The sequence below is a fragment of the Lycorma delicatula genome, chromosome 6 (genome assembly GCF_047948215.1).
Source record: "Lycorma delicatula isolate Av1 chromosome 6, ASM4794821v1, whole genome shotgun sequence".
Lineage (NCBI taxonomy): Eukaryota > Metazoa > Arthropoda > Insecta > Hemiptera > Fulgoridae > Lycorma > Lycorma delicatula.
Genome location: NC_134460.1, coordinates 105,415,479 through 105,429,908, shown reverse-complemented (window position 1 = coordinate 105,429,908; position 14,430 = coordinate 105,415,479). Strand labels below are relative to the sequence as shown.

The 14,430-nt window shown below is 27.3% G+C and overlaps 1 protein-coding gene across 1 annotated transcript in view; it reads right to left on the bottom strand.

Moving 5' to 3' along the window:
- Tmtc2 (Transmembrane O-mannosyltransferase targeting cadherins 2) overlaps positions 1–14,430 on the bottom strand; it is a 1,137,584-nt gene that overhangs the window by 718,136 nt on the left and 405,018 nt on the right. The window lies entirely within an intron of this gene.

Below are 14,430 nucleotides of genomic sequence, written 5' to 3'. Positions count from 1 at the left end.
TTTCCAATCCTGAAAATTTAGTATCGTTTAGTATCTGTTTAAAATCTGCTACATTTTGTTTTTTATCAAGTTCGAAATTCTTATGTATGTATTTAGTTTCTGTATCTTTATTCATACCACTCTACTCAAATTCAAATTCTGTCAAGTTTTATTTAAAACTTTAATGTGTTTATTACCCATTTGACAAAGTTATTCTACGCCAGACATGTACGCCAATCATGTACGCCAGTGTGTTTTTTGACTCCAATCTTTTGTCTTTTACCCCACATTTCTTAATAACTATTAAAAATGCAGTTCTGGCACGTAAGTTTTTCAGTTTGTCAGGTCAGATCTCATATTTAACAACTAAATTTAAACTTTAATGTGGGCCTCAAGAATTACAGTCCGGCTTAATTTTACTGAAGGAGCAGAAATCAGGGCGAAATCTTTCGTCAGCCGACACTTGCTAACGAATTGTTTCCGAACCTCTTTATTTTTACCTGTAGAACATGTCATGAAAATTTGTTTCATTCTTCATGAACCACCCTAATAATATATTTGTAAAACAAACTTTTTTTTTGGTTTATGTTTATGCAAATAATTTTAATTGAATTTTTATTAAAAAATATAATTTTAAGTTAACAATTGTGCAGTTTTATATTCTAATTTTTATTTTATTCCTTTATTTATAATAGTTTAGCAAAAATCATAAATTCTGCAATGAATACTCTTTCAGAATAAAAAATTTTTTATAATTATTTAATAATTCCTTTAACTTTAGTTTTTTTGGTTGATTTGAGATTTCAAAAAGTATTTTTATGAAAGTTATTTAAAATATTATTTCCTCAAAGCTTTTTTTTAAATGTAGAAAATAATCTTAATGTGTAAAAAAATCTCTCCTTCTAGGCAATTCTTTTTATTTATAGAACACAAATGAGGAATTTAAAAAAATTATTAGGAAAACTAAAATTAGGTTTTAAATCTTACATTAGTAAATAATATTTATCAATGAAACGCTATCGTAAAATGGTTAAGTTTGTAGAAAATTCATACTTTAGGAAAACTGTTTTGCTAAGAGTAAAAAGAAACTTTAATTACTGCATTGTAATACGTACGTTACAAAACTTAGTAGAAAACTTTTTAGGTTTTAATTTAGGTTATGTTCATATATTAGATAAAGCCTATTCTGAACAGGCAAGTATAAAAAATAATAAATATTGCCTTTTATAAAGCATCAATTATTACTTGATAAATTATGCTGAAAAATTTGTCAAATCCGATTTGGTTATTCTATGATATTCCAAAAAAATTACCATAAACTTGTGAAGAGGAAATAATCTGCTTATTTTTGTGTTAAAAATAAATCGGTTATCTACAAAACTCATTAAAAGATAAGCAAAATCAGAGTAATCTATTCTTGTTTGTGTTAAATTTTATTCTATTTTACAAGTAAAACGAGTCATCCAAATTATTTTTAAATTTTCGTTACTGTAGTGGTTATTAATTAATTACCTGGTAATAAATTAATTTTATTATGAAATTAAAATTTTGTAATTAATTAATAGCTTGTACTTTCATATTTTTATTAAAATATTACACAAGTCTATCTTAACATAAATTTATAAGCTCAAGAGTTTACTTATTAATTCTATAATCTTCCTTTATTTTCTTAACCGTAAAAATAAATCATTAAAATTAGTAATTACAGGTAACTAAAGTATATTAATCCTAACGTAGCCCAGACTGTCCCAGAATTTAGGCGTAAGGTTAAACAAAGTGAAGTGAATGGCTGGAGCTATGCCATACATACCATAACCGACAACAGCGAAGTAGTTAGAATAGGAGAGGGGTTAGTGTGAGGGAAATTGGAAAAGTTTTACCATCCAAAACACGATCTCTCTATCCTTTCCACTAACGAGTGCTAAATCACCCAAAACAGGCACGTTCAGTATTTTTAAAGCCATCAAAAGAGGCAGCCAACCAGAAAACGCTTGTATTTCTTCACGGCTAATCATTCTTTATACTGTACATAATTTATATATGCGTGCATACATACACGTAACCCGACGTATAACTGCAATTTAGAAATTTACAAATATATCCTGTATTTGCCTACATACATATATTTAATTAGAATAGGAAACTTTTTCTTTTATAAGAGTTAGCACTGATAAACCTTTTGGTAAATAAGTTTCTTTATGTTTGTTTTATTATCTATAAAACTTTTTCACACTAGGTTTTTTTGTAATTTGTTTTATTTTTAATTTTTGAAGGGAAAAATGAGATATATCATTAAATTTTGGTAATAATAGATGACTATATAAAATCATTTTAAAAAATGTAAAAAAAACCTCATGCAGTTACCAAGATGTGAGAATGTGAACATTTTTCAAATCGCATATTAATATCGCTAATATAACACACTCAGACAATATGAAATTTAAAAAAATAAATAAGTGAACAAATAGTACAAAACTGTCAACTAAATTGATTTCAAAATTATTTCAAACTGAGCGCCATTAAAACAAAGCAATATTTGGTATATTTAAGAATATAATTAATTAATTAAAATAAAATGAATCATAAACTAGTTATCATATAAGAACAGAATAGACTTAACTACGAATTTTTTTTCTTTTGGCACGACATAAAAGCATTTTTTATAAAACACTAGTAGAACAAACTGTTTTATTTATTTAAAAATACAAATATTTTTTTTTTAAATTAATGTTATTAAATTAATACAGATTTTTAATTGATTTGCATTTATTACATTTTTACCGATTCAAAAATAAATTTTATTTTTTATTCTTTTTCAGAAATACTGGTAAATATAATATTTCATAAGTACGGTTTATTTAATTTCTCAAACATGGTACCGCTGATATGTTAATTAATTAATTAAATAATATTAACAATTAATAAAATCCACATGTGCTGGTAAGGTAGATTTTATTAATTGTTAACATATTTTAACTGTTTATTTACTAATTAATATTGTTTATAATTATTTGTATGATTCTAATTTTTTTGTTTTATTTACTTTTGTATATATATTTTTTAAATGTAATTTTTACTTTTCCTTTAAAGGAAGTATTAAGATTGCGAAAAATTTCGGTTTTCATATTTCAACGGAAATATCCATTTTGACTAGCTTCGGCGTGACGTCTGTACGTACGCATTGTATCTCGCATAACTCAAAAACGACGTATGATGTTGAAATTTTGGATTTAGGTCTGTTGTAACATGTAGTTGTGTACCTCCCGTTTTTATTGCAATTGACTGGACCAAAAAAGCCCAAAAACCAAAAATTTGGAGTTTGGTTTTTTCTCAACTGCAGTAATAAGCCCTCATTGAGAGCTTTTCAACGAAAAAAGCTGGTACTTATTTTCATTGGTTCTTGAGTTATAGCCCAATAAAATTTTAATTAATGAAATATTAAGAGCACATCGGTTCGAATCAGATATCTCCTTCTTTTTAACTTTTTTTTAAAATTTAAATATATTGATTTATTAATAATTATTAAACTCTGATTGTAAGAAAAATTTTGCAATAAATAATAAATAATTCAATAATACGAGTACAAAATATACATACATATATATATATATATATATATATATATATGTATAAAATATTAGAAGTTATTAATGAAATAAACTTTTATATACTTTTCATTTTATAAAAAAATTGTGTATATGTAATTTAATAGGCGTACAAGGTAGTCAAGTGATGTCCACGTCAGATTTTTTAGTAGTCTCCTATGATAACCCACCGGGCTTATATAGTCGTTTTACTTGTCATCGCAAATCAGGTGATTTCGAAGTCGAGAGTTCTAAGGTTCAAATACTAGTAAAGGCAGTTACTTTTGTACGAATTTCAATACTAGATCTTGGATACCTATGTTCTTTGGTGGTAGGGTTTTATTAATTAAACATTTCAAGGATGGTCGACCTGTGATTGTACAAGGCTACCACTTCATTTATTGAGGATTTATATCATCCTCATTTATCCTCTGATGTAATACCTTATGATGGTTCCGAATGCTACATAAAAAAAAGAAAAAGTAAGAAAGAGAGAGTCTGCTGATGATGACTATTTAATATACGGAAAGGCTATTTGGCTAGTTAGATTTAGAATTTAAGTAAAATCTATTGTAAATGAGTTCAAGAATAATTTTTAATTATAATTTATACTATGAAACAAAAAAAAAATAAAAAATTTATTGAAAAAACAAAAACGATCCGGATAAATGTGTAAAAAATAGGAAGATAAATATTAAAAAAAACCTTTCTGAAGTAACTAACGGTAAGGAGAAATGAAATTATTTTTTTGTGATATTAAGCAATTCTGCAAAGCTTTTAAACATAGGCAAACAAATTTTTGGCCATTTTTTGTGTTTTTCATGGCCAGGTTCAGCCTAATGTTTATTCTAATTCCGTAAATTTGGTTTAATTCATTAATAACATATGTACCGTTTTATCGGAGAGATGGGTAATTTTTTTTATTATTTATAAAATTTATATATTTTTACATAATTACAAAGCCATTATTTAAAAAAGGATATCTTGTAATTTCTGATGAAAAATAGTAATTATTAACTTGTTACAGTTTAAAGGTACATTTTCTTTTAGCCGAATACTAATTTAATATTCAATAATTAAACTTAACTTTCCAATCGTGTCATGATCGCCTGCAGATATATTAGTATATTAAAAATAATATTCCTGAAATACTGATTATAAACCTGTCATAAAAATTTAACAAATTTTTTTTAATATTATTATAATAAAGTAAAATATAATCTTACGTCATAGATGTTTTATTTAAAAAAATTTGGGTTTTAAAACAAAAAAAAAAATTGAATATTTTCAAATTGTGAGTTTTAAAGGAAATATAATGTTTACTGTAAATCAAGGTAATATTGAAAAAAATAAAGGTAATTTTATGAATGATGCCGATAAAATAAATAGGAGAACATAAAACATAATTTAAATGTTGCATTTATTTACGGTATTGTTACAAAATATGTTCAAAATGACTACTCTGGGCATCGATGCACTTTTGTGCTGACGCAAAATGCACATTGAGGGTCTGACGCAAAACGTTGTTATCAATTGCGTTGATTTCTCGTTGAATGTTCACCTTCAGTTCATCAATATTGTAAGGATTAGTTGCATAAACTCTCTCCTTTAAGTAGCCCCAAAGGAAAAAAATTGCAAGTAGACAACTGTGGGGAATGTGGAGGCCACTGTTCTCTGCTGAGAGTTCGTTCATTTGTGAAAGCTGCATGAACGCGATTCAGTGAAACGTTTGATGTGGGACTCGTTACTCTGTCTTGCTGGAAGAAGCTGTATTATTTTTCATTATCAGTTAATTGCAAATAGAATTTTTCGACAATGGCATCTCCTAGACTGGCAGTAATTCTCCTTTCAATATCGACAATGGCTTGTGGAGTCCTAACGGAATGCTACCTATTTCGCTTTGCATTTGAAATCAAACCTGTTGTTGTACGTCATTTTTTAACTAAATTGTTTACGCTACTCTTTGCTGGGATACAGGCATTCGGAAATTTTTTTACGAATACTTGACGTGATTTTTCAAAACATCCAGGACGAATATAGGCCTCAACTAGAGCTATCTTCTCGTGGATTAAATAAGGAATTTTACACAAACACAACTGCACTGCTAAAAAACGTATACTGCGTTGACACGTAACCACCTAACAAACGGCAGCAACAATTAGTAGTAACATATACATCCACGAGTCGCGCTAGTTGTGTGTGTCTTTCATAAATAGTGTTGGGAAACGGTTTCAGTATCGTTTCGGCTTTATGTTGCTGATTCTGTACTTAGCTTTATGTAATTTTACGCCTCGATACTTTCATATTAATATAGATAACATGTAAAATTGTAATACATTATCAAGTATATTCGTAATTTGTATTTCAGTGACATCATTTTGAATACTAACCTTCTCATCGTAGTTCGATTTTCAGTAAGGTGCTAAAATTAATTTTTTTCATTATTACATTCTGATCACCTTCCCCTATAATAATATATGTGTATATTATTAGGCGTTTACATAGAAAATCAATTTAAAAAATGACGTAAACCATTCTTAATATTACTGATAAAAATTTATTCTCATGAACGTATATATTTCTACATAATATTGTTCGTGTCTACATAATATATTTATTCGTGTATGTAATGTTTGACGTAATATGTAATTTCTAAATTATATATATTTAATTACTGTGTAATGTTTGTTCCCTCAATATATTATCTTTTCTAGTAAGTGGTTTTGAAACTTTTTAAACAATTTGCTGTAGAAACAGTTTACTAGAAACTCCACGGAAGAAGATGCCTAAAAATTATCTCTAAAACGTCTTTTGGATGAATAAATTTCAATAATGTTTAATCGTTTATATGTTTTAATAATTGAAAAATGCTTTATTTTGCATGTTTTATTTTTAAAGATGCAGATAACTTTATTTTAAAATAAAGTTATAATATAAAATAAAGATAAAAATAAAGTTATCTGCATCTTTAAAAATAAAACATGCAAAATAAAGCATTTTTCAATTATTAAAACATATCACTTTATTCTAAGAATAAAAATAAAGTGATATAAAACTGATTTATGTAATTCAAAACAATAAAAAAAATCAATAGTATATTATTATTTAATGGCAAAATAAAATTGAGTTCATTATTTTTATTTTCCATAAAAAAATTACCAGAAAAATCCAATTTTGTAACAAATAATTTGTATTTGGTTTGATCTTGGAGAAGTATTTATCCCAATTAAACCATACTAGTTCCCAGAGTAAATTTGAGTAAATTTTTCGAAGACCATATTTTTAGATAAATTTATATCAGACAAGCATTTACGCAACGCTTTTTTCTGTAAATTTTCGGAAAATATCTGAATGTATTGACTTTTCCTTCTCTATCAGTATTTATATATAAGTGTAATGTGCCGCAAAAAAAAAAAAAAAAAGATCTAACATGAGATATATAAATCAATCATGAAATTTACTATCTTACTGCTAAGATAGTAAGCATCTCATGCTTCGCTTACCATGAAAAGAGAAGAGTTAAGTGGATTCCCGTTACCTTCTTCACGTTAGCACATCCATATGCCAAAATCAACAACATGAAAGAGATATTTAATTTTTACAAAGAGCATTACTCTGTTCACTTTATGGACTGAATGAATAACGAATACTGTTACTGTTAAAGAAGACAGACAACTGTGGATTATCTCAGATATTTTTCAAACAATAAAAGAGAAAAATACGAAAATATACTGTTAAAAAAAAACACAAAAAATACTAAAAAAAAATAAAATTGTTCGTAAAAAATTAAAGTTTTCGTAATCTATGGTTTTACTAACCATATGAGAGAAAATACAAAAATATAGGAGGTAAAACAAAAATGTTAAACTATTCCAAATATTGCTTTTTCTAAATAACGGAAAATCTACATCATGTATTGAGGATGACTCCTTTGTATTGTTCTGAGATTCCAAACAGTGTTTTACAGCAATCTAAAACAGTTGATAATTCTTATCATTTTATCTACCAGTTGGATTTAAAATTCAATTATAAATCTAATAAGTCTATAATAGGCTTGAATATTTACATAAGAATACAACATAATATTGTTTTCATATTAAAAGTAAATATTAAAGTAATATTAAAAAGATATATATTAAATTAAGATATGTAAAAGTTTTCGTAACCTAACAAAGCTACATATTTTTTATATTCTTAGGAATGAAATAACAACGTATATTTTTTTATTAAAAGATATTTTTAGTTATTTTATGTACCATTTGTAAACGTCATTATAAAAACACCGAATTAGTGTTTCACAGTTACATTTACTGTAATAAACAGAAAGTTCTATTCAATCATGATCTAAATTTTTATAATAGAATTCTCAATTAAAAAATACAAGCAAACTTAACGAAAGCGAACAAAAAAGGTTTATTATAAAGGAGAAATAAATCTATACTCAGAACTTTTACTTTATTCGATTCAACATATAGACAACCATGTCGGATGATTTAATTCACTAGGGAGCGCATCATTTAATCCCGTATTACTAGAAGTCAGTCGCAAAAGGGTAAAAGGGTGACGTTATTTATCCATCAGTCGGTCGAGCAGCAAGCAGGAGCAGGAAAGTTTAATGTAACGATATCGGTCGAAGAGAACGAGGTAGCCTGCCTGTGATTTAAGACGCTGGAATTTCAGACATTTTCAATTTAGTTCGAGACAGATTTACAGCAGGGTCGAACACAACGCGGAGCAATAGAAGAGACGGCCGGGCAAAACGTTCGTTCATTCAATTTGAATAATGCAATGTTTTTCGAGAACTCTTGTGTGTGTCGGGGTTGTGCTAACAAGAAGCGCCAGATATCGGTAGGCAACACCCTTGACGCTATACTATATTCTACTTTAACCCCTCCTATTCTTTTTATACCACTAGATTTCCACCACAGTACGAACCTTTGACATTTAACCTTTCTTTTTCCTATGATGTTGGATATTACGAAGCAATATGTTTGCTTCAATAGAAAACAAGAATGTATAAGATTAATATCCACTTTTCGCTGAAATTCTATTATTAATAAAATATTTACGAGTACGACACACACACACACACACACACACACACACACACACACACCACATATATATATATATATATATATAAAGTATTATAAAATATTAACGGGTTAGACTAAATTTAACTGCATTTCCTTTAAACCTAATGGTTTCATAACACTTTGAATTTAACAAGTAAAAGCATCTTGAAGAAAATTTAAAGGAATATCAAGTGTACATCCATCAACTCCACGTTTCATACCGATTTTCCGTTGATCAAAGACGTTAATCAATGATGGGTATAATTTTCTTTTCATCCTATAAAAAACCCTGAAGATCCAAAATGACCCAAACCGAGATATATTCTATTCAGTCTATGACTTCATTAACCAGAGTAAAGAAAAAAATACATTAAAGCAATTTTTAAATTATTATATGTTGTATTCCGTATATACATTGGTGAAACGCTTTAATATCACAACTGATCTAGCCTAAAAAGACCAAAAGGGGATTTTTTATTTGGTTTAAAATATTTACAACATATGTTTGCCGGTTGAGAATCTATATCAATAGATTTCTTTTTATATCTGAAGCTTTATAAAATTTTGGAAAGGCTAATTTTATTCCATAATAGTTTTCATGTTAAAATATGTAATTTCATTTCATTTTAATAACATTTTTCTTAATATTTATGCAAAATCATCTAACAATATTATGTATTTAACAAATTACTCCACTCATGGTCTTTTTTCAAAAAAACAAAATATTTTGATGATGATATTTTTAAAAGTTAAAAGACTGATTTGTTCTTTACGATTAATTAAATAAGGAAATTTGTTACATTAAGAATATCTGTTATTAAGTCAGAGATAAGTTATGTTTAAAACAGATCTTTTCAATAACTGCAAAAGAGGAAATTAGCGAAACTTAATTCATAATTTTTACTTCAGATTTTGCTCAGAATGCAAAGCACCGAATAATCATTTCTATGTGAAATATTAACATAGCATTATTAATGATTTCACAGCATGAATAATATATTTAGTTAGATTTTCAAATGCGCTTCACGTTCTACGAAATAAAGGTTGTTTCATTTATTGCATACAGGTTTTATCTTATAATTTTTGCCAGAAAAAATTAATTAGTACTTGAAAATTATTTGATAAATCATGATACTAGAAACGCCCTAACGGGTCGGGGTCAGAAAGAAAAATTCAGATTTAGGCTGTGATTTTATAAATAGTTTGGAGTGTTTCACTAAAAAAAAATATTCGATTAAATTAATAATATATATTCATTTAAAAAAATAAATAAATATTAATATAAACAGTAAAAAAAATATTTTCTAATTATTTTCCACCTTTTTGAAGAAAGTTTTCTGTAATAAAATAAAATTGAATATGATTATAGAAAAGCGATTGATAGAGTCAAATAAAATCATTCTCAAATTTTATCATTATTATAAGCGAGAAACAAATTCATCGGCAAACATAATTTTTTTTTTATTATTAATATCGAAAATAATACAGACGCTTTACAGTTGTATAGTTTTGCGGCCTGATATGATCTAATTTCTACCCTTTCTATACGGACTGTAATGTTTTGAACAGGTAGTCGATATAACAAATAGTTCTAAGGAAACTTCTTTTTCTTCTAAATCTATACTATTATGTAAAGAGAAAGAAGATTTTTGTTTGCTTGGAATAAACAAAAACACTACATGATTAATCAGAAACAAATTTTTACTCATGTTTCTTGCCATAAGTGAGAAGGATTTTGGATAAATTTCATCTAGAAAAATCTCTAATATATATGCAACAGTTGAGATTTGCCGGTCGAAGCACAAACTTTAATGAATTGTCAACTGCGAGTATCTATCATTGAGTAAGCTGGGTTTGACTGAATGATACGAATACCTAACAACGAATTTCTAGATTTTTGAAATTTTAAGTTTCGAGGGTTAAAAGGGATATTTGAATACCTGTTATTTTTTATTTCTTGGTAACAAATTAACAAGCCTCCTTGGCGCAAGTGGTAGCGTCTCGGCCTTTCATCCGAAGGTACCCGGTTCGAATCCCGGTCAGGCATGGCAGTTTTTCATACGCTAAGTTTGTCATTCAGCTCATCCTCTGAAGCAATACCTAACAGTGGTCCCGTAGGTAACAAATGAAATCACCCTTATTTTTGGCGAGTGTAATCTTCACTTCAGTAAACTAATTTCTAGGTTTTTTTTTTTTTTTTTTTTTATTTGAACTTGAAAGGGGATGAAAAAAAGTAAAAAAAAAAGTTTTGACAATAATTGTAAATTTTCCCAATCCCGGCTATAGTAAAAGTAGATTTGGGCTTGCAAGTACTCTTCAAATAAATATTTAAAAACCATTTTCTAATTAATTTTTAATTGTAATTTTTTAAGTGGTGCGAAGGTATACGGCAATGTGGTTCAATCAACACAGCCACTGCCACTGTTACTATATGTGTGACTGACTGCACCTGCCTCCGGTTACTTGACTAAAAAACAAAACAAAATAAAAAATTGACCGCTAGGGAAACGCAAGTAACTATATAACGACGTTATATAACTATATTACTATAAAGCTGCTACGTGGAGCTAGTTCTTCATAAATTTCGATGTTAATTTACATTATAAAACTACATAAATACGTAACATTATGTTAAAAAAACACAATTCCCTGAAAATTATTTTGAAATCTAACGGAGAGCTAAATTACATTTAGAAAAGAAATCAGAGTGTATTGAAACTGATAATTTGATTTTTTTTTAAAATTGAAAACACTTCTTAAAAATATTTAAATATTAATTATTTTTTATAACATTTCTTTAAAAAATTGTAAAATGTTGAAATAATCCTTCCTGGAAACAAGCCAATAAAGGTAATTTACTTATACGTAGTTTTCAATAATTTCAATATGTTTCGTTGAAATAAATTTGTATTTTTTTTTGAGTTATTTCTTCGTTAATAATTTGAGCTAATAAAATTGGAACAGAACAATTTTTGATTTTGTGTACTATTAAAATTTCCCTCATTGGTTTGTAAAATGAAACTGTTCATTTGCAAGCTTATTCTTTCGTAAATCTTATTACTTGTATACGATTTTTCGTACCTAAATATTTCTTTTGTTGAAAGTTTATCATTAATAACCAAGTTATGTTTAATTACTGTTAGTTACTAACTTCAATCCATTTGAGAAAGACTATGAAACAGGAGAAATACCAAAAGATATAGAAAGGCCAACAAATAATAAAAAATATTCCTGGAAGAAAACGGAGAAGATACATTACATTTCTGTCGGTCTTATATTACCAAAAATTATAATCTTTGATTACATTTGAAGCTAGTTACTTTCCACAAAGAATATAAAATGTTCAGAAAGTGAAAGTAGTAATAGAAATGAAATCTGAATTAATCTTAGCGTATTAAGATACTCGACTCCTTCAAATTTACTCTCTAAGAGTAAACTAAAATAAACCATATGAGTAAGGTTGAATGTACGATTTTATTATACACTGTGCTGAAGTAGTAAGATGCGTAAAAAAACTTTTAGTCTGCGTAGATTTAAAATTAGTCTACCAGAAATAAATTAGAGACGTATTTTAATTCAGTAAAGTTTTGTATCTATATAATATAATGAGATGACATGTGAATTATAAGTTCTGATATAAATGAGTTATATTCTGTTTTATTCTCTTTTTTTTATATTTATGATGAATAACCAATATAAGAGAAGTAGATAGCCAAAAAATTTGAATTTGGAACAAAAAATTAAATAAATTTGCAATAATAGGTTATTTCGTTCATACTTTATATAGAAAAAAATGAGAAATATTTGTTGCAATTTGGTATGGTATAATAATTACGGAAAATAAAGTATAATGTTATCTTTAATTTATATACCAGATTTAAAATAAATTTCGGTACGCTAAAGTAATATAATTATATTATGAAATTTGAATTCTTATTCTATTGCGTTAATCAAGTATAAATTAATATTAATTTAAACACTGACATTCTAAATTTTGTAAAAAGATTTTTTTAATTATGTCACGGAACAAGTATATTTTGTATCGTCTTTTTACATCCATTTTTTTTATATAACTACAAAAAAATAGGAAAATTAATTTTTTACTCCCTAAAAGAATATAAAAAAATTGTTGCGCAGTCTAGCACATGAAGTCCAGCTTTTTCGTTATTTCACTTTGTATAAAAAAGTTAAGAGAAAACTATTAGAAAAAATTAAACTATACGAACAGTCTTAAGTAATAAAAGAGATACATAAAACCCAGCCACAAACAAAAAAACAAAAAAAATTAATATACAGTTTTCAAAGAAAACTTAATAACTTTTTTATTTATATTGAACCAACACTAGCCAGTTGACTAACCTTTACGATTTTTAATCTTTACCTTACGGTACGCAACTTTTGCCTTCCGGTTTAAAATAGACATATCTATCTTAATCATATCTATCTTAGTATAATATCATAATATTACACTTTCGTTAATTGATGTAATATGTCCTTCTATCATAACTGATCAAATTTTAAAGGATCTAAATTCGATACGAAACTTTACCAGCACCCTAATCTGCTTTTAAATTTATTTAAAGAAACTAGTATTTTTTAAATGCCACATCTAAAGAAATTTACGTGCATTTTTTTTTTTAATATTATTTAAAGGTAGTAAACCTGAATATTAATTTAATAAAAATGAAATGAGAAAATAAATTTCTATGTTTCGAACGGTAACGAAGCCTGAACCTGATATTTAGGCGATTCATTAGTATGGGAAAGAAGAAAATATAACAGCACATATTTAAACTAGAAAATTGATCATTGATCAGTGATCAGTACCGTGATTTTCTTGTCCTGGGTATAAATACCAAGATCTACAAGATTATGGGTAGGGTAGATGCTCACAACCTAGAGAAAGTTGAAAAGCACTCTTTCTTTGTATTTACTACATTTATTTCATCTTGTGGTCCATTTGTGGGTAACTTCTCCCTTCCCCTCTACCTAACCCTTTTGTATTATCCGTAAACTCTTCTTCTTGTGGGTTTTGTTTGGGCGCCCACTGCATACGACCTAAAAACGTGCGTAATTGGGTCGTTGTATTTATGTGGTTTGGTAAGTTCAACCAGTTTACGATACCTATTCAAAGACTCGATTTCTACATGGTGGCTGTAAAAATCCCACTACAGATTCTTGTATTAACCGGTTAAATGTAACTTTTTCAACAGATATAATCGTAAATTAAGTATATTTATTTTACTTTCCATATGTGGAAAAAGAAAAATGGTCACTTAAAGAGATTCTAATATTCTATAGCTTTAATTGCTTGGTTAAAAATATATTTAAGAAAGATATGAAGAATAAACATTTTCCTTTCTGTATTATGGACTGACCAACTTTAATTCTACCAGCTACATTTTCTTTGTCATCAACTGCTGTCATCATCTTCCTTCATCCGGCCACGGAATATTGTTGAGTTCTAATTAAAGACACGTTCAAGGGACGTACTGCTGAATGTAATACCGCTATAAGCACGCAGTTTCACTTTACGAACGAAGGAAGGTACTATTTAACGATTTTAAATAATTAATACTGGACTCGATATCCTGGAGAGTCGAAAATATTGGCTAACTATTTTAACACTGTTACAAACTACAGATTAAATCTAATATAGTGCGGTTTAATTTATTCAATATTAAATATCAATCATTTTATCTATTATACATTTTATTACACGCCGATTATAAATACCGATATATTTGATGTACAGGGACTTTTAAGAGATCTAATAAGAATAATACAGATAT